This window comes from Hibiscus syriacus, unplaced genomic scaffold, assembly GCF_006381635.1.
Source record: "Hibiscus syriacus cultivar Baekdansim isolate YM2019G1 unplaced genomic scaffold, ASM638163v2 tig00002237_pilon, whole genome shotgun sequence".
Classification (NCBI taxonomy): Eukaryota; Viridiplantae; Streptophyta; class Magnoliopsida; order Malvales; family Malvaceae; genus Hibiscus; species Hibiscus syriacus.
The window spans coordinates 1985464-2005845 of NW_024061918.1; positions in this window are offsets into that span (position 1 = coordinate 1985464).

A 20382-nucleotide genomic window follows, 5' to 3' on the forward strand; every position below is an offset into this window, starting at 1 on the left:
CTCCTCATATGACAAATCAAGTCTCAGCTCTACCTCATCAACTTGAATGATGTGATCTGGATCTGGATGGTATCGCCTCAACATAGATACATGAAAAACATCATGATTACGACTGAGCTGGGGAGGCAACTCAAGCTGATAAGCAACATGTCCGACTTTCTTTATTATATGATACGACCCAATAAATCTCGGACTTAGTTTACCTTTACGTTCAAATCTCAATACTTTCTTCCATGGAGATACCTTAAGAAAAACCTGATCCCTAACCTCAAACTCGATATCCTTACATTGTTTATTTGCGTATGATTTCTGCCTATCAAATGCCTCTTTTAAGCGACCACTGATCAATCTGACAGTATCTTCAGTCTCTCGACCCAAATCTGGAACCAATGTTTTTCTATCATATAACTCTGTCCAACATATAGGAGTATGACATCTACGTCCATACAGAGCCTCGTACGGTGCCATGCGAATACTTTCCTGGTAACTATTATTATAAGCAAACTCAGCTAATGGCAAGAAATCCTCCCAAATACCACAAAAATCAATCACACAACCCCGTAATATATCCTCTAACAACTAAATAACTCGCTCAGATTGACTATCAGTATGTGGATGAAAAGCCGTACTGAAATTCAAATGAGTACCCAGAGCCTTGTGCAAAGCCTTCCAAAACCTGGAAGTGAACCTCAGATCTCGGTCAGATATGATAGATAACAGAACACCATGAAGTCTAACGATCTCAAAAATGTACAATCTAGCCAGTTTGTCCATAGCATAATTAACCCTAATAGGGATAAAATACGCTAACTTGGTGAGTCGATCAATAATCACCCAAATAAAATCCTTTTTGGAAGAAGTCAGAGGAAGTCCAGTAACGAAGTCCATCGTAATGAGCTCCCATTTCCACTCAGGAATCTTAATTGACTGTAACAATCCAGACGGATGCGCTCTGCCTTAACCTGCTGACAAGTTAAACATCTAGCCACAAAATCTGAAATATTCTTCTTCATACCAGTCCAAAAGTAGCATTCTTTGAGATTATTATACATTTTGTCCCCGTCAGGATGCATAGCATAAGGACTACTATGAGCCTCCTAAAGAATAACCCATCTCAACTCATCATCTTTAAGGACGCAATAACGACCGTGAAAGCGCAAAATACCATCATGCTCCAAAGTATACTCTGAACTCGATCCATGTTTAACTTGTTCAATAATGGGAAACAATGAGCTATCAAGGATCTGTTTGGCCTTAATCTCCTTGGCCAAAGTGGGTTTAACCTGTAACTCTGCTAATAGACTATTATCATCAAATAAACTCAAGTTAGCGAATAAGGCTCTGAGATCTGATATCGCCTTACGTATCAAGGCGTCAACCACTACATTAGCATTCCCTGGATGATACTCTATCTCAAAATCATAGTCCTTTAGAAGCTCCAACCAACGATGATGTCTTAAATTCAATTCATTCTGAGTAAGCAGATACTTTAGACTCTTATGATCGGTATAGATATAACACTTTTCCCCATAGAGGTAGTGTCTCCAGATCTTTAAAGCAAAAACCATAGCAGCTAACTCTAGATCGTGAGTAGGATAGTTACGCTCATACGGCTTTAACTGACGTGACGCATAAGTGACAACCTTCCCATCTTGCATCAAAACACATCTTAATCCAGAGTGAGAAGCATCACTGTAGATAGAAAAATCTTTCACAGGCTCAGGCTGAATCAACACTAGGGCTTGAGTTAGAACAATCTTTAGTTTCTCAAAGCTAGCTTGTTGATTCTTAGACCAGACAAATGATACATCCTTCCTCAATAGTTTCGTCAGAGGAGCTACAATAAGGGAGAACCCCTTAACGAAACGACGGTAGTAACCAGCTAAGCCCAAGAAACTACGGATCTCAGAGATGTTCCTGGGTTGCTTCCAGTTCAGAATAGCCTCCACTTTTCTCAGATCCACCCGAATACCATCAGCAGAAGCGATATGTCCAAGAAAAGTCACTTTACCGAGCCAGAACTCACACTTGTTCAACTTAGCGTATAACTTATTTTCCCTTAGAGTCTGTAGAAAAATCCTTAAATGCTCCTCATATTCTTCTTCAGTTCTAGAATACACCAATATATCATCGATGAACACAACTACAAACTGGTCCAAATAAGGTCAAATCACACGATGCATCAAATCCATAAAAGCAGCAGGGGCCTTAGTTAACCCGGATGACATCACTAAAAACTCGTAATGTTCATACCGAGTACGAAAAATAGTCTTCGGAATATCAAAATATTTCACTTTAAGTTGGTAATAACCAGATCTCAAGTCTATCTTTGAAAAGACAAAAGCCCCTCGAAATTGGTCAAATAGATCATCGATCTTAGGCAGAGGATATTTTTTTTTAACCGTGAGCTTGTTCAGTTTCCTATAATCAATACAGAGTCTCAATGTCCCACATTTCTTCTTGATAAAGAGAACTAGGGCTCCCCACATTGATACACTGGGTCGAATAAATCCCCTATCCAACAACTCCTAAAGTTGGACTTTCAGTTCCTTAAGCTCCTTTGGGGCCATACGATAAAGAGCCATTAAAACCGGGGTGAAACCAGAATAGACTTCAATCTCAAATTCAACTTCTCTATCTGGCGGTAATCCAGGAAACTCCTCAGGAAATTCCTTGACAATCCATATACCTTCAATATCAGATTGAGAACTTCTAATGTCCAAAATATAAGCAAGAAACGCCTCGAAACCCTTCTTGATCATCTTCTCAGCTACCAAAGCAGACACAACATTCGTCAAAAATCCACGACGTTCCCCGATCATTACAATCTTTCGGTTATGTAGGGTCTTCAAAACACATTTCTTGGTCTCACAATCAAGATTGGCCCATGTTTGTCTAACCAATCTATGCCGAGAATCAAATCAAACTTTTCCAAAGGTAACTCCATCAGGTCGACCATAAAAATCTCCCCATTGATCTCTATAGAACACTTTCTAAAAATACGATCCAACACTATAGACTTGCCTAAGGGACTTTGAACTGTCACCAAATTCTCAGTATTCTCAATATGAATATTTAGATCCTTAGAAACGGAATGTGATACATAGGAATTTGTAGAACCACTATCAAACAATGCAAAGTATGGAACTGAATGAATAGTAACAGTACCTGCAATCACATTAGGCCCATCACGATCCTGTCGAAGTCTAGCAGTGTAAACTAATGCAGGTTGTCTGGCCTCAGATCTGACTGGACCCCTACTTTGAGATGCTCGGCCTCTACTAGCTGATCTTGATGATCTCTCCTGAGTACGACCACCTGAAGGAGTCTGATCGGTACTCTAAGTACTAGTGGGAGTATGAGCTGGTGTCTGAACTGTATAAGCTAGCTTTGGAGAATCCTTCACCATATGGTCATCTGAACCACATCTAAAACAGGTACCCAATTTCCTCTTGGATTCCCCAACATGAGATCTCCCACAATGATTACATGGTTGTAAAGGTTACGACCCAGAAAAACTACCACGTCTAGAAGGCTGAACAGTTGAAGAATCAGATGTAACATGTATGATACCGCACCGCCTCTCTGAAATGACTCACCTCTTCCTCTCTTGCTGGGGTGTGCAAAAGAATCAACAGAACCAGAAGGTATTCTGAATCGATTTTGAGCTCGATCACTATCTCTCTTACGCTCCATACCCAATCGCTCTATTTCCTCAGCAGTCTTGGTTATCTCAACCAAGGTATCAAAATTCCTCTCCCTATGGGTAACAACTCGACTCCTGATCTCATACTTGAGTCTATTCTCAAACCTCAAGCATCGATCTGTCTCAGTGTCAACAAGTCCATGAGTATAGCGGCTCAATCAGATAAACTCCACCTCGTGGTCCATAACAGACATATTACCCTGCTCCAGATTCTGAAACTCCTGGGGTCGCTCCTGCATATATCTCTCCCCAATATAGCGACTCCGGAAATGTGCATTGAAAAGATTCCATATTAATTGGTTTCTCGAAATACTACCAGAAATCGATTGCCACCATCTAAAACTCTATTTCTTTAGCATAGTCAGAGTTCCTTTTAGCTTCTTCTCATGCCTCAGATCTATCTCATCCATAACTCTCTCTGTATCCTCCAACCAATACTCAACATCAGTCGGAGGTCCACCAGTAATACCCTTAAATGGAATTACTCCAGCAGTTACTAAAGAATTCGAAATATCAACTGTAGTCATATTACTAGGGACTCTAGCAGCTCTCTGAAACATACAAAATACAGCTCTATTAATGGCATCTTCATTCATGTCAATATCATCATCTTCAATGACGGCAGGGTCCCTCAAGGGAGTAACCAGATCATCATGAGAAAGGGTCGGGTCTACTTACGGAATAGGAGGATCACGTGGTGACATCGGATCATCTATCATAACAGAAGGTCGGGCAACTCGCCTTCAACCACGGCTACGGCCTGTTTTACGTCCTCTAGCCATACTCATCGTTGGATCTATAAGGCTCTACAGAAAGAATTTAAAACATAAGTCAGACTAGCATCAGGGATCTCGAATACAAATAATTCATAAAATAAGGTAACACATTTTTTTTGAAATATCAAAATTCTTAAAAATCTAAAGTTTAGGACTCATCCACAGTCCGAGTGTTTAAAACTAAAATCTCTGATACCATCAAATGTAACCCCCTAGACCCAGCCTGAACGTCACACCCAAACCTAAGCAGTCACATATCTCATTCATAGATTCTTTTTATATTTAAAACGACTTATAAAACATTAGAGGTAATACGGATCAAAATATCGATAATACGATTATATCCAAAACAATAGCAAAATACATGTCACCAAATACAACTGAAAACATGTATAAGTATTCGTTCATACAAAAGTAAAAGTAGTTGATCTCATTTGATGCCAAATATGCTAAATTACGGTCCGCTGTTATCTGAAAAGGGTAAAATTTACAAAATGAGCTAAAAACCCCAGTGTGCTCCATACAGTGTATAAAAACATACTAATAAAATTTTTCAATAAAATCAGTTTATGCAACATGTTTTGAAAACATGAACACTACCCTTATCCTTTCACAATCTGTTTGTGTAGGTTCCCCAGAACCATATACCCAACCTACACAACCAGTAAGGCCCTGAGCACAAAGCCGAGGAACCTGTAAATATACTTGCTTCAACAATACCCACCAATTACAGCAATGAACATGAATGTATTCGAGTGAAAAAATAATTAATTCTTTAAAATATGAAAATATTTTTATGTTTGGAAATCATATATAGAAATGCGGAAATCAAAAGTTAAATCAGTAATATACGGTAGTTCAGATATCATATAATCAGTATTCAGAAATCGATATTAAATACCGTAACCAGAAAGCATATCAGAAATATGCAGTAAATCAGATATCAGATACACAATATTCAGATATATATTTTAAAACAATAATGTAACACTGTCAGGAAACACACTTGTAACAGCCAGAGTAATCAGATAAGGAAGCCTACTACTGAGTCTGTCGATCACGCTCTGTTGCAGCGCTAGATCCTACGAATCGGAAAAATCCATATTGGAAACCTAATATGAATAATCTTAACCTTTATTTAAATAATCTACGAAAACCTACGGGTAATTCTTGTAGTACGCGGTTTGGGCTGATCTGACGAATGGACAACACCGGACCTAACTGATCCTCGCTCAGGTGAAACACGAGTACCTTCATAAAATATCTTATTGGATCAATTTCATAACCATATCTCAAATAAATAATCAAAAATGCTAAAAATACTAAGCATTTTTAGATTAACAAGCTTAATTCAGGGCTTTCGGGTTAGAATTTAGCAAAACGAACTTCGGAATTAGATTCAGGACGTCGAAAAACATAAAATATGACCTTTCAAAATTTTTTGACTTTTTGGTCAAAGTCAAAATCAACGGGTTTGACTGATGATTTGGAGGCTTTCGGGTTTGAATTTGGTGAAACGGACTCGGGACGTCGAAAAACATTAGAATATGTATACCCAGAAAAAGTCAACGGTCGTTTAATGGTCGATCAATGCCGGTCAAAGTTCTGGTCAACGGTGGTCAACAGTCAACGAGTCGGGTCGGACCGGTCAAACCGGTCAAATTTCCCTAATGTCATTTCGAAGCTCCCCCACGCACAGGGGCAGCGCGTGAGGGTGCTCCAGTGTCCTAAAAATCACAGAAAAATTTCCTAAAATTATTTTAAGCTATTTTGAGGCACTTACAAAGCTCGGTTTATAATTTTGAACGGTGGAGAGCTCGATTTCAACACGTCAGAAACTTTGACTGCTTCACCTCCCTCATTCGCCGTCGTCGACGGAGAGAAGGAGGACACCGACAAACTCGAAATGACATAAGGAACACGATGGTGCGGGAGATGTCGAAAACAGAGCAACGATCGGAGATGAATTGAATATTTTCTCGGCGGTGGTGCTAAAAGAGTCGAAACTTTGAATCGAAATTCACGGCGTTTGACAACGTTTCACTTTAATTGATTTAAGGGGTTTGTCCATCGCTCGATGACGAATACGATGGTGGTTTCAAATTGACGATCAGAGGTCGGATGGCGTCAGGATCGAGTTTGGAAGTTGGAGGAGGAAATTTTAGCAATTATGCTTTTGAATTACCCCTGCAAATCCAATTCATCACGTTTAATAGAGTGTTTGCCGATACTATTTGGGTAAATTCAGGGCTTGGTCTCTGAATTATACTTTAACTCTAAAACAGGCTACATATTTTGAAAACTTTCAATTTAATCCTCAAATTTTGCCAAGCTACTTAATTAATTTTTTTTTATTGTCCAATTTTCTGGGTTGTTACAATACCCAAAGAGTTCATTGTTGCTTTGATCCTAGCTCTGCGGTCTGAAATTATGTATATACCATCCCTTGTGATAGTATGTAACCGTAAATTTTTCAGAAAAAAACCCAATACTTTGTATCGTCTCCTTCAAAAAGGGCAAATGCAATGGGAAAAATGTTGCGGTTACCATCTTGGACAACTGCCAATAATAAAACTTGCTAGTATTTTCCATACAAGAATGTATAATCAATTTGACCACCAGTTTGTAGTATTTCACCATATTAATGAATTGTAGGTAAGTCCAACAAACACGGTAGAAGTGGCATCGGTCTTGAACTACTCGATCATTCTCGTATGCATGATGAGTTTTGAACTCAACTATTGTCCCAGTTTTCAGTCTTTGTATTACTTTAAACCAACTAGGTAGTTTATTGTAAGATGATCCCACTCGTCATAAAGTTTTATGATGCCATTTTGTTTTGCTTTCTATGCGTTTCTGTAGGAGACGATGTACCCATATTGTGATTGTATAGTAAAAATCAACACTACAATAACTATGTGAGAGCTTGCTTTGACCATGGGCATGATGGCTTGGCAAATAATATTAAAATCCAAGTTTGGATGGTCCTGATTGATCCTTCTTACACAATATGTATGAGGATCATTATATCTTGTTAGTTCTCATATGTTGTTCTTTCTTATACATGATCCATCCAGTTATATCTGTTATCACATTAGACACAGTGGCAAACATACTTTTCATTGGTGGATCGATTGACTCTGGAGTACTGAATTATGAATATTATAATACTTAATTTCAATCATTATTTCATCTTAGGATGTGAACTCAATTCCAATATATAGCTCTCCATCATTAACTAATGAGTTAGATCCATAGTCTCCAACATTAGGCATGTCCAAAAATTCTGGCTCATACATTGCATCAAAGTTAGCTTCATACATATGTATTGAATGTTCAGTTTGTGTCGTATTTATGGGAACTTCATCCGCACCATCATCGAAGTCCATGTTAAATTGTAGTTATTTGAGTTCAACTAATAATCATGTCTCATCGCCATTCACACCTAGCACACGAAGTTGTTCTACTAGTGGAGATGAATAATCCTCTGTCAATCTGAAGTTCAGGTCGAACAAGTTGGCAGATGAATGATTTCCCATTGAATTTGAAGGCATACTATCATATGGGTTTTGAACAGACTGTTATGTCGAAGATATCTCGATATTAAGGTTTAAAAAGTTAGAAGATGAATGTCTTCCCCTAGAACTTAAAGGAATAATGTCATATGAGTTTTGAACAGACTGTTGTGTCGATGTCATTTCCATGTTGAGGTCGAAGAAGTTGGAAGATGTATGCCTTTCCTTTGAACTAGAAGGGATATTGCTATATGGATTGTTCGTGGAGCCACCTCGATAGAGATCGTAAGTTGTTGCTGATGAATACCTCCCTATTGAATTTGATGAGTTCGATGAATTTGCATTTAAAGATATGAAATCATTATAGATTATTTCAGTTGGGCTGTCAACTTGATGAACCAACCTATAGTGAGAGCAGAATGACATACCACGAATCGCACGTACTTCAACAAATATGGTATATATTTCTGTAATAGCTTCTGAATTTTATTCTGAGCATTAACCATCATACCAACATCATCATCATTAGAGAGCTCAAATATTATAATGTTAATAGAAAACGTTCAGTAGGAAACAACAAACCATACACATTACATTAAGGAGATAAAAAATAACAAACCTTACACATTACATTAAGGAGATAAAAACAACAAACCTCTCACAAACCTTAAACATTAAATAAAATCATAAACATACCACTATTATCTAAAAGTTTTAATCTTCGTAATCAGTAAATTCGTCCGAAGTAATATTCAGTTCTTTAATTCTTCATTTTTTTTCTTGTTGTCGACTATGTACAAATTCGAAATATGCTTCCGGGTCTCCACTATCTATCTTCGTTTTCCCTTCATCTACCTTTGTTTCTTCGTCATTTATCTTGGTTTAGTATTCAAAACTAAAAGCAACATCCTCAACCTCATCGAACTCTACAAACAAATCCACATTAGATATATAATGTTATGTGACCCAAGTCAGTGCAACGTGTCGATGTTGTGTAACCCAGACCTAGCCTAAGGTATTAGAAAGTGTTGATGCTATGTAACCCGGACCTCTCCTGAGATACTTGGGAGATGTTAAACAAATCCTCATAGAATATTCAAATATATCCAAGTCAGTGCAAGATGCACTTTAGTCGCTAGTTGAACGTGGTACTGATGTTATGTGACCCAAACATGTTCTGAGTATTCTAGATGAGTGCACTAGTCAGGCAACGTGTCGATGTTATGTAACCCAGACCTAGCCTAAGATATTGGAAAGTGCCGATGCTATGTAACCCGGACCTCACCTGAGATACTTGGGAGATGTTGATATTGTGTGACCCAAGTCTGCCTAAGGTACCTCTATTAAGCAAACAGAGGTGTAAGTTCTGTGATGCTATATAACCCCGAGTTACACCACGATACTTACTTATTGTTGAGTGATAATACCAATGTATTTGTGATACAGGGTACCTTCATTGTGTTTGACATGGTGATGCACTATAGGATGATGATGAGTTTAGAGACTTAGTACTTGTATACTTATGGAAGGGCCCTTAGAGAAGACTAAGGAAAACATGAGATATAGATTCGAGAGATAAAACTGGAGGACTTTACATTGGTAGCACTGATTGGAATCATACTTGTACCTATTGCTTAGTATTATGTCTCTAGCATACTTTAGTTTATGAAATTCTTATGCTGCTCTAGATTAGCGATTACACTACTGAGCTTTGTAAGCTAGCTTTTGAATGTTTTCCGTTGGTAGGTCTTTAGCTTGAGCACTTCGTGGAGCACTGTCGCCGTAGGACTTCCAGCATCTTTCACAGAGTACTGTACTGTACCTTTAGTTGGCATGTGTATTCATAGAACTTTACTTATGTAATTGAGTTTTAAACTTCAAGATGTATTATTTTGATTTAAATCATGTGTCTCGAAGCTCTAGTTTTTTTTAAATATTTTATAACAGTTGCTTATGTTTTATTATGATACTCTTGAGTATATTTCAAAAGAAAATGAATAGGTTTTAAGGATCATGGGTTACCTCGGCAGCCTAGTGTGGCACTTTAGGCCCAATCGGGTTTAGAATGTTACATTTAGTGGTATCAGAGCATCAAGTTGAGTCGTTCCTAGGACTCAGTGGTTATTTTTAGTAACTTGTTGGTGAATACATTCCGCTAGGTGTTCAACGTACTTGTATAAGTCTAGAATCCTGATGGTGCCTCTCTTTCTAAGTCTGTGTTATAGAAACTTGTAATGATTGATAGTTCCAAGCGTGGTCTCGAGGATAGGATGAAGATCCGAGTCTCTCATCTCGATAATGTTAACAAGGAGTTCTTGCATAGAGCAGAGGATCATGGGGTCTTATTAAGCATATGACTCGTAGAGGCGACCTTCTTTAGAGGTTTTACCTCAGCTCTCAAAGAGATAGTAGACACCATTCCTAGAGCACAAATTGTACAGTCGAACACCCAGGGTATGTCAGTACTGATAGAATCTCCAATAAAGATATTGAGGAGGAATAACATATTCAACTTCTATGGTTCAGGCGTCGATAAATCGATTTCAATCGATCAATGGTTGAGGAAGATCATGATTACTATGAGGTAGCTGCATCTTTTGTCGGAGGATAAGTTAGAGTGTATCATCACTTTTCTCAAGGGTGATGCTATCGATTGTAAGAGACTGTAGAGATAGTTCTACATCCGAGGATGCTTACATGGGAACAACCTATAGAGAAATTTAGAGGAAAGTAAGTTGGTAAGGTGCACATAGATAGTTTGAGGATGTAGTTCTCTTAGTTGGTTCTGGGATACCGTTCAATATTCGAGTATGAGAGAGATTTCCTCAGATTGAGCTGTTACACTTCAAAGCTAGTTATGGCCGAGTCTTTGAGATGCAAGAGGTTCTCTGAGTAGTAGGCGACAGACCCACATAGAGTGTTTTTCAGTGACGTCATGGCAGGTTAAGGTCGTGGAGAGGGTGCAAGCTATGATGAAGAGTTGGTTGGGAGAATTAGGTAGCCTAATTATGAGGTGTTGTGTGCCAGTAGACCGATCTCATTCAGTGACCGAGAGGACCCAAGGTCTACGAGAGCATATAAGAGTGATGTCAGCTTTGTCACTCCAGTCGAGTTAGAGTACGGGTGTAGGGTCTCGTAAGAGACTACCAGCTTCCCTGTCTGTAACGAGCTCTAGAGGTTATGATAGAGTTTTGAGGTTTCTAGAGTACTAGAATTATGGCAAAACAATCATAGAGGGAGGTGCTTCAAGCTTTTTAGGAAGTACTATGGATGCATATCCTTGGAACATATAGTGAAGGATTGTCCTAGTTCGGTTTATGTTGGTTATATGCTCGAATAGGAGAGTAGAGCAGCGATTTGACTTGTTTCTGGTTTGACGAGGTCTAATCTTGCTTGTAAGATAGCAGAGGAGCATAACCAGGATGTCGATGATGCAGATGAGATGCCATGTATATTTTTAGATGTCTTAACTTTTCATGTTGCTTCAGTAAACATATGTGCACACATTCTTTTGTGGTGACCAGTGAGCTAAGTAAGAAAAATATTCATGTGGAGGATCTTAGAATGGGGACCCAATTGTCAAGTGGGTCGACCTTAGCAGAATGAGCAATGATATCTTTGATATTCTTTGATAGTTCATGTGATCGACCCATAAAAAAATTCAAAATTCTGAGTTCAACATTGGAGATGAAGATCTCCACGAGAGTTAAGTACAATAAGTTGCTCTAATTAGTATGTTGTTTGCTTATTGTCAAAAACATCAGGATATGTCTCATTTAGTGCTAGAACACTTTGGTTGCTAACTGGACGTAGATGCCCCAAGTACCCTTGAGGAGTAAGATAGCCAAGTGTATGTTTTGAAACAACTATTTCGAGATTTCCTCTGATTTCATCAGTATACATTCGTGCATGATCGGTAAGTGAGTTAGCTAAGTAAGCCAAGCCTCGACAGTAGTGTCCTTCTGTGGTATGTGAGCACGAGCTATGTATCACACTCAATATCATGCATCATTGCTTAATACTGCATATTTTGGATACCTTGGGTTATAGAAAACCAAGTTCATTAAACATCGTATGACTAGGTCAACTGTCTTCATTTAATTCAACGATGATAAGTGTTTGTGAGTGTGATAACTCCGTAAAAAGACTATGTTATTTGTCTTTTCACTTAAGTTATTGTGTGTCTAAAAGCCATTTGTCATAGTATTTTAATTTTATTTAGTTTCATTTATGTCATATTTGCATGTGGGGATAAGTTTTTCCTAGACAAGATTTATTTGGCTTAATTGATGCGTTGAGGAGAAAGGTTCTCAGGGCTAGAGGAACATAAGAAGACGCTAGTGAGGAACATATTTTGCTTACCGAGGAAAGATTTATCTTACAGATCCGACGTGGCTCAACAACTGCTGATGTCATTTGCCCAGCTTCATCCTCACGTGCAATCATGCCCTCATCATAGAAATTGACAACTTCTAGCTGCTATATTATTCATAAAATGGGTAAGTCAATGAGGGTATTTAGGAAATTTCTAAGGACAAAAAACCCTAGAAATTTCCACTATAAATGCCTCATTATAACTCTCCAAAAAGGTAGACAATCAATGAGAGGTTATACCCTAGGCTTGGAGTAAGCGGCTGCATCATCTTATTTTTCATTGTTCCCCCAGTTGATCGTCCTTGATGCCCTCCATAGCCGGGCTTCATCAGAGCAACGGTCAGGCCCTCGAGAGAGGCTGGCCGCTGGAGAAGGCATGGTGGTGGTCAGAATGTCAGGGCAGAGCTCTGTTTGAGAGTGTTTCTTCATTTGTTCTTAGTTTCTATTTCACTTAAAGGGCTTGTACTGAATGTTTAACTTTGGATGATATTTACCGCACCATGAATTATTTTACTTGGTGTTGGTTATTGTTTTGATGAAATATTATTTGAATGTTAATGAATGATGAAGTTTGCTTATGCTTAATGTTGCTTTGTTCATTGTTTTAATATTTTGCCTTGACACTGTAAGAGCTTTTGAGAGATTGCTGGTGCCTCGGCAAAACATTCCTAGACTTTGTAAGAGCTTTTGAGAGATTGTCATTTTTCTAGGAATATATGCTTAAATCGAGAGAGTTAGGGTAGATCAACGTGAACAACGGAACTAATTCGGGATGGTGAGGTTCTAATCTGCCTTAGAGATAAGAAGAGGCTTTTATTTGACTAAAAGGGGTAGTGTAACACCCCCAACCCGTACCCGACCCAGATACGAGTCTGAGGTGTCACATTGACTTTTCAAAACATTTACTTTTACAAAAGAATGAAAATTCTATCTTTTATCAAATCAAATTGCATAATTTATACCATTTTAATCAAATGTTTACAAAACTTATCAGAGCTTAAACAATTCAAATCTTTAATTACATACCAACTACATTCTATATAGCAAAATACATATTATTCAAATAATTTTCAAATCTGATCTTTGGAAAAGATAAGCTGACCTGACTCTCCTATCCATGCTCCTCTTCTTGCTCACGGAACCTAAGTGTGAAACACTCACACGCTAAGTCTATAATTTAGTGAGGCATTTAACACGTATAATAAAACTCTAGGTGCTTAATAATACATGAACATATCATATTTCATATAATAATATAATACAAACATCATAAAACAGTTCATATAACAAACTATATATACCTACACATATATCATCATATCATAGTCATATAATTGTCATTATCATTATTATTAATCCATTTATAACATATAATCTTGTAGTTAACCTTTGTACACTTCATACCATATATTTCACAAGCAAAGCACATAACATCACACAAGGTTTCTTTATGTTATCTCTTTTATTAGCCCATGTACATTTTTTAGAACTAAAGATATGTGAGTACATTAAGGTTGTGCACATATGTTGTCACCACAGCTCGTATAAATTCCCACTAGGGGCACATAGAATTTGTCCCGAATGACCACTTAGAAATGTCCCGAAGGACCACATAGATGTCCTGAAGAACCACTCCTTCATAATCACATATATATTTCAAAGGACTAAATATGTGTCCCGAAGAACCGCATATATATTCCAAAGGATTACATATATATCCTGAAGGACCACGTAGAACCCTCGACTCTTGGCATGCTAACTATACCTCTAGCTCTCGTATCACATAACATGGGCATTATCATTTATGTTTGTCACATATTCATATCACATAGACATATAATCTCGTTATCATGTAATCACATAACTTCTTATCACATAGCTCATAGTCATATGGCTTATCTCATAGACATGTATAATTCACATGCTCACATAGTTTATTCACATATACATGTTCTCATATAATTCATCTCCTTTCTCATATAATCGTATATGTCATATCATATGGCTTATTTTTCATGTTTATATAATAATTTATATTTATACCATATAACTTATATTCCAGGTTTACATCATCACATAATTCAATTATATCATTTAATATAGATTATCCCACCGACATGCATTCACATAACTCATTTAACATACATAGTATAACATGTAACTCATGCAATAACATATGACACATAAACTCATATTCATATGCTCTAATATGGAAAATAGACTTATCACAAGTCTTATTCCATCAAATATCATATATCTAATATTATGCACTCACTTGGCCTCACTATTCCAATCAAACATGTACAACTTTTTCTTGATCAATCTTATCTCGTTGACTCATCCGATACTTGCTTCCGATCGATATCTACACAATTATATGACTTATTTGAATATCAAAGTTCAAATCACTTATAACCAATCAATATAACATAGGCTAAAAGAACCACTTAATTAAGAACTTCAAGCGTAATAGTATCGGTACTCTTACTATAGTACCGATACTACACTCTTATGGTATCGATACCCCCAGGTACCGATACCATTTTGACATTATGCTTTTATAACTCGGTAATGGCATCGATAATCTCTTTAACCAGTACTGATACCACCCTTTAGGTATCGATACTTCTTAAAGATTTCATCTAATTTTTCCTTATGGTATCGATATTGTTCCTTCAGTATCGATACCCCAAGCTCAAATTCTACTTATTTGGCTTTGAAGTATCGGTACTGGATGAACAATTCCGATACCCCATGCCCATAACTTATTTACTTTACCCAAAAATTTATCCAAATTCACTTAAATCTTCTCCTATAACTTCTTTTTAACCCCTTAGACTTAATTGTACTTATTCAAATAATCTAATATTCATATAACACATCATCATCTTCAATATCTAATCATAATTCTTGAAACCAAGAATCTTACTAAATTTCCAACATATTCCAATTTTATTTCTTATACTTTAGATTTCTTATTTCATCTCATGCCAAGTCAAATTTCACTTCAAAACTTATTTACTAACTATTTCTCAATAATTCCCTTAAAAACTCTTTACCTTCAATCCTTCATAACTTATTTATATTTGAGTTTTAAGCCACCCTAAGCTTCCCTTAAGCTTTCTTAATACCCAAAGAATCAAAACCCATCATAAATTACAAGAAATAACAAATATGAGCATTCCTTACCTTAGCTATGAAGACACGAGAAGAGAAAAAAAAAGCTCCAACACTCCAGATTTTTCTTTCCCTCTTTTCTTTCTTTCCACGTGGATATAAAGACCACCAAATAAATTTTTAATTCATTTACTAGCAATTGACCATTTTGCCCTTCCATCTTTCCTTATTTTCCAATTAGTCATACTCAAAGAATTTATAATTAAGTCCCTAAACTTTTTAACTTTTACTAAATTGATCATCAAATTTCAAAAACCTTTGTTTTAGTCACTAACCAGGTTTTTTGGATATTATAGGTAGCTACTTAAGTAGGATATGCAAAGACTACAGTTTACACTGAGGGGTATTAACATAACAATAGTTTGACAAACCAAGGGTTGTAGTTCACATCGAGTAGTATTATCGTAGCAGCCGTCATTGAATACTCCAATAATCCTATCGGGCAACCTAAGCATAACACACTAGTGATTCCAGACATAGAATAACTTATCGCCATAGAAAAACCAACCTAAGTGCTTTGTAAGAAGTCTGATTGTGTGAGGTTTTTCCTGAATATATTAAACTTGACGTTTCTATTTGCCTTGACAATTTTTATTTGTTTACTCTTGCAAATTTTCCTTGCCTTAACCAAACTTTTATGCACATCATACTTCACAATATTTCTTGCCTCGACAATACATTTCCATCTATTTATATCCTCTGATACTAATTGTTTTCTGTTTCGAAAAGAATTTCAAGACTAGCTCGTAACATCTAGTTCTAGTTGTAGCAAAACATAAAAAATTCCCACCAGTCCCTGAGGAGACGATAACTCAACTTACTACTATATTACTTGCATCGATTGTGTACATTGCACAAATTTGTTTGCCCTAGTATATACATTCACAAGCGATCAGTGTGCAAGATATAGAATCTCATAACCCCTAAGTTAGAGTTCAATCTTGTGAGATCTCCGCATTGTGATGTGTGCTCTCCGGGAGAGTCAAATGTCGTTAGTTCTGCTCAGCAAGTGATCAATTTTAATTGTGAGTACCTTAAATATTCGATTAGATGACCATTGTATATGTGAGAAACAAGATATATAAGAAACAATCAGGTAATATAGTTGAGTAGTGAACCAGAGTTGTGCAACAGAAGCATAGAGATTAACGTTAATCGAGGATTACTGTTGTATCTTCAGTAGTCGGTATCAAGAAGTTGTTGGTAAGTATCGTAAGATCTTAAGGTATAGCAAGTTAAGTTGCTTATGTTCAACAAGTAAAAGAGGTTATCAGATTAGGCAGTGAATTAACTCGATTAAGTAAGATTTGTCGGAGAATATCTTAGAGAATGAAGTGAATGGACGAGTAGCGTTATCCTTGTGGAATATTTCGAGCATGCTGCATCAGTTAGCAATGATGTGATTTCTTAGCTTTGAGCTTTCGAAGGTTTTCTCTTAAAGTTTAACGTTAGTAACGCCCTCAGGAAATTGTAGATCGATTTTGTGATTTTCGAGCTGTATGTCAGAGTGTAAGGATTTCTTTCGTCAAAATCAATTTTGATATAAGTTAGGTACTTCAAGGTTCCTAAGTGTTTGAATTAAGGATAAATCATCGATTGGACCGAGTAAATTTTGAGGACAAAATTTCTTTTAAGGAGAGGAGAGTTGTAACACCCCAAATTACGGGTTATTAGTTTTGGGTTTATTCGATAGGTAAGTGGACCATGTGAAATTATAAATTAAGTTGTTGTGCTTCATTAGATTGGATTTGAGTCCCTATTTGTCATAAAAGGGGGATTTTTGAATATAAGATAAAATGCAAATGACCAAAAGTGCATTTAGAACATTAAAGATTTTGGAAGATGATTTTAGGGTTTTATATCAAGCTTTCACATAGGGGTTCTCTCATCTTCCTCATTTCTCCTTTCTTTCTCCATGACAATTATTTAACTTAAGGTGAGTGATGGAGGTTTCTTGCTTACCATCTTAAGCTTCAATCCATTCCCAATATTCATGATTTCCATCTATTACTAAGAATCTTGTCTTTATTTTTGGTTTAAGGAAAATGGTAGGAAAATTAACAAAGTTCAAAAGCGAGGGTGATTGATAGAAAAATGAGCTTCATTTCGGGTTTTTAAATCCAATGTAGTGTATTTTAATCCTTTGGAATATTAAGATTTCATAAATATATGGTTTTTTGCTAAGATTTGGTTATTTGAGCATTTTGGGGTTTATCTTTAATTTTTTAACCAAATCACGTTTTAGGTGTTAATAATATGTTTAAATGATGCCTTAAGACCTTGAATAACTTACTAAAGCTTTTGAATAAATTTAGAAACCAACCCATGGCTTTTGGGGTGATTCTTGAGTGATTTTTTAGCTCAAGCAAGTCATTCCAAAAAAAAGGATTGATCCCTAGACTAAACGAATCAATCACAAAGTTTTTGTTCAGCAAAAGATCGATCCATTTTCAAAAGGATTGATCCCTCGGGAGAAAGGATCGATCCATTTTCAAAAAGATCTATCCCTCGAAAGAGATGATTAATCCCTTTTTTGTTTTACTCGATGAAAAAGGATGGATTTGCATTTATCAAAGGTCCTAAGTGATGTTGAATGTTCTTTTGACTCGTTTAAGGTCCGTAAGATCTAAGGATGATCCATAATAGTAAGACTTAGTCCGTGAGGGACATAAATGACCAAACATACCTACAAACACTCGTAGGAGTAGGTTACATCGGGTATAACCATATTAAGCATAATATACCAAAGTATCTTCAATCAATGATGTATACGGATAGTTGGGATCGAAGATTGTTACAAGAGATATCCGATAAGTGGTACGATGAATATGTTAGATTCAGTACGATAAGAGCGTTAGGAGTGTTGTTACCCAGTAATAAACCTGAGTCAGATATCGGGCTAACTAGTGATTCAGTCAGTGAAAAATAAGCATAATCGACAGAAAATCGTGAAATGCTTAGAGATCTATCTGAAGTCAGAGATGACTAAAATACCCTTTAAGTTCTAATTAACATTTCCCTAATGTCCTAGGTGAGAGGACGAGTGAGATAGTTCAGTTGAGAGGAAATGGCCTCACCTGACTTCAGCAAGATCGATAATGAGTAAGTTTGTTACTTTGATTTCCTTATAGGGTCATCGACTAACGTGTGTTAAGACATTAGCTTTAGACAAAGGCTTATAATAATAACAAGATAATAATAATTGTGTGATAATCATAAAATCCTTTTGAGGTAAGATTCCATAAGACTTATGCTCTTGTGTGTAGCTCGGGGAACAGTGAAGAAACTCGAGTTACTTTAGTAGTAGGACGGTGGTTTTGTGTGCATAAAATATCCGGATATATCCAAGTCAGTGCAAGATGCACTTTAGTCCTACTTAAACGTGGTATTGATGCTATGTAACCCAGACATGTTTCGAGTACTCAAGAAGAGTAGACTAGCCAAACAAGGTGTTGATGTTGTGTGACCCATACCTAAACTAAGGTATTGGGAGGTGTCGATGCTATGTGACCCAGACCTCGCCTGAGATATTTGGGAGATGTTGATGTTGTGTAACCCAGGTCTACCCAAGGTACCTCTATTAAGCAAACAGAGGTGTGAATTCTGTGATGCTATGTGACCCTGATCTACACCACTATGCTTACTTATTATTGAGTGATAGTACCGATGGCTCTGCGATACCGGGTACCGTCATTATGTTTAGCATGGTGGTGCACTATAGGATGATAATAAGGTTAAAGACTTAGTATTTATATACTCATGACATGACCCTTAGAGAAGACTAAAGGAAGCATGAGACGTAGATTCAAGGGATATAACTGGAGGACTTTACGTGGGTAGCACTGATTGGAATCATGCTTGTACCTACTGCTTAGTATTATGTCTCTATAATGCTTTAGTTTATGAAATTCTTATGATGCTCTAGATTAGAGATTACACTACTGAGCTTTGTAAGCTCAGCATTCGGAAGTTTTTCGTTGGCAGGTCTGTAGCTTGAGCAGTTCGTGAAGCACCATCGCCGTAGGACTTCTAACATCTCTGACAGAGTACAATACTGTAGCTTTAGTGGGCATGTACATTCACAGAACCTTACTTATGTAATATTACTTTGATTTAAATCATGCGTCTCAGAGCTCCGATTTTGTAAAATGTTTTCATAACAATTATTTATGTTTTATTATGATACCATTTAGTACATTTCAAAAGATAATGAATAGGTTTTAAGGATCAGGGGTTGCCTCGACAGCCTAGCGTGGCACTTTAGGCCCAATCGAGTTTAGGGTGTTACATTTAGCCTCATCCTCGAAATAATTTTCGTCCAACTCTTTAAAAGTGGATTACAACCATGATAATGTTATTCGGTCATCGTTAAACTCAATTGGGGAATTTCATAGATATTTTATGCACAAATAATGCTAATCACCATTTGCCACACCACAAATAACAGTTTCATCTATTAGAAGCCACAAATGAAATGAAACATCTTCTAGGGTAATGGTGCACACCACACATGTAAGATGAAATATGTGTCTTTGGTCTCTACCTCTCGATTAATTCAGAGATGAGGGCGAGTTCAAGTTTACAACCTCCAACAATTTTCGATATGTAACCAAATCCAACCTCAGATAAATACATCCATATACGACGCGGTGTGTTCATCTTATTGTTGCGAATAAACACTTCTAATATACGATAATTTTCCTAATTGACAAACATTGTACAAATTAAAATTTGAAATAATATTAAAAATATTGAAAAAAATAAAATATTAAAATATTAAATTAACATAATATAATATTTTTATCATATCTGCAAAATGACTCAAAATATGATT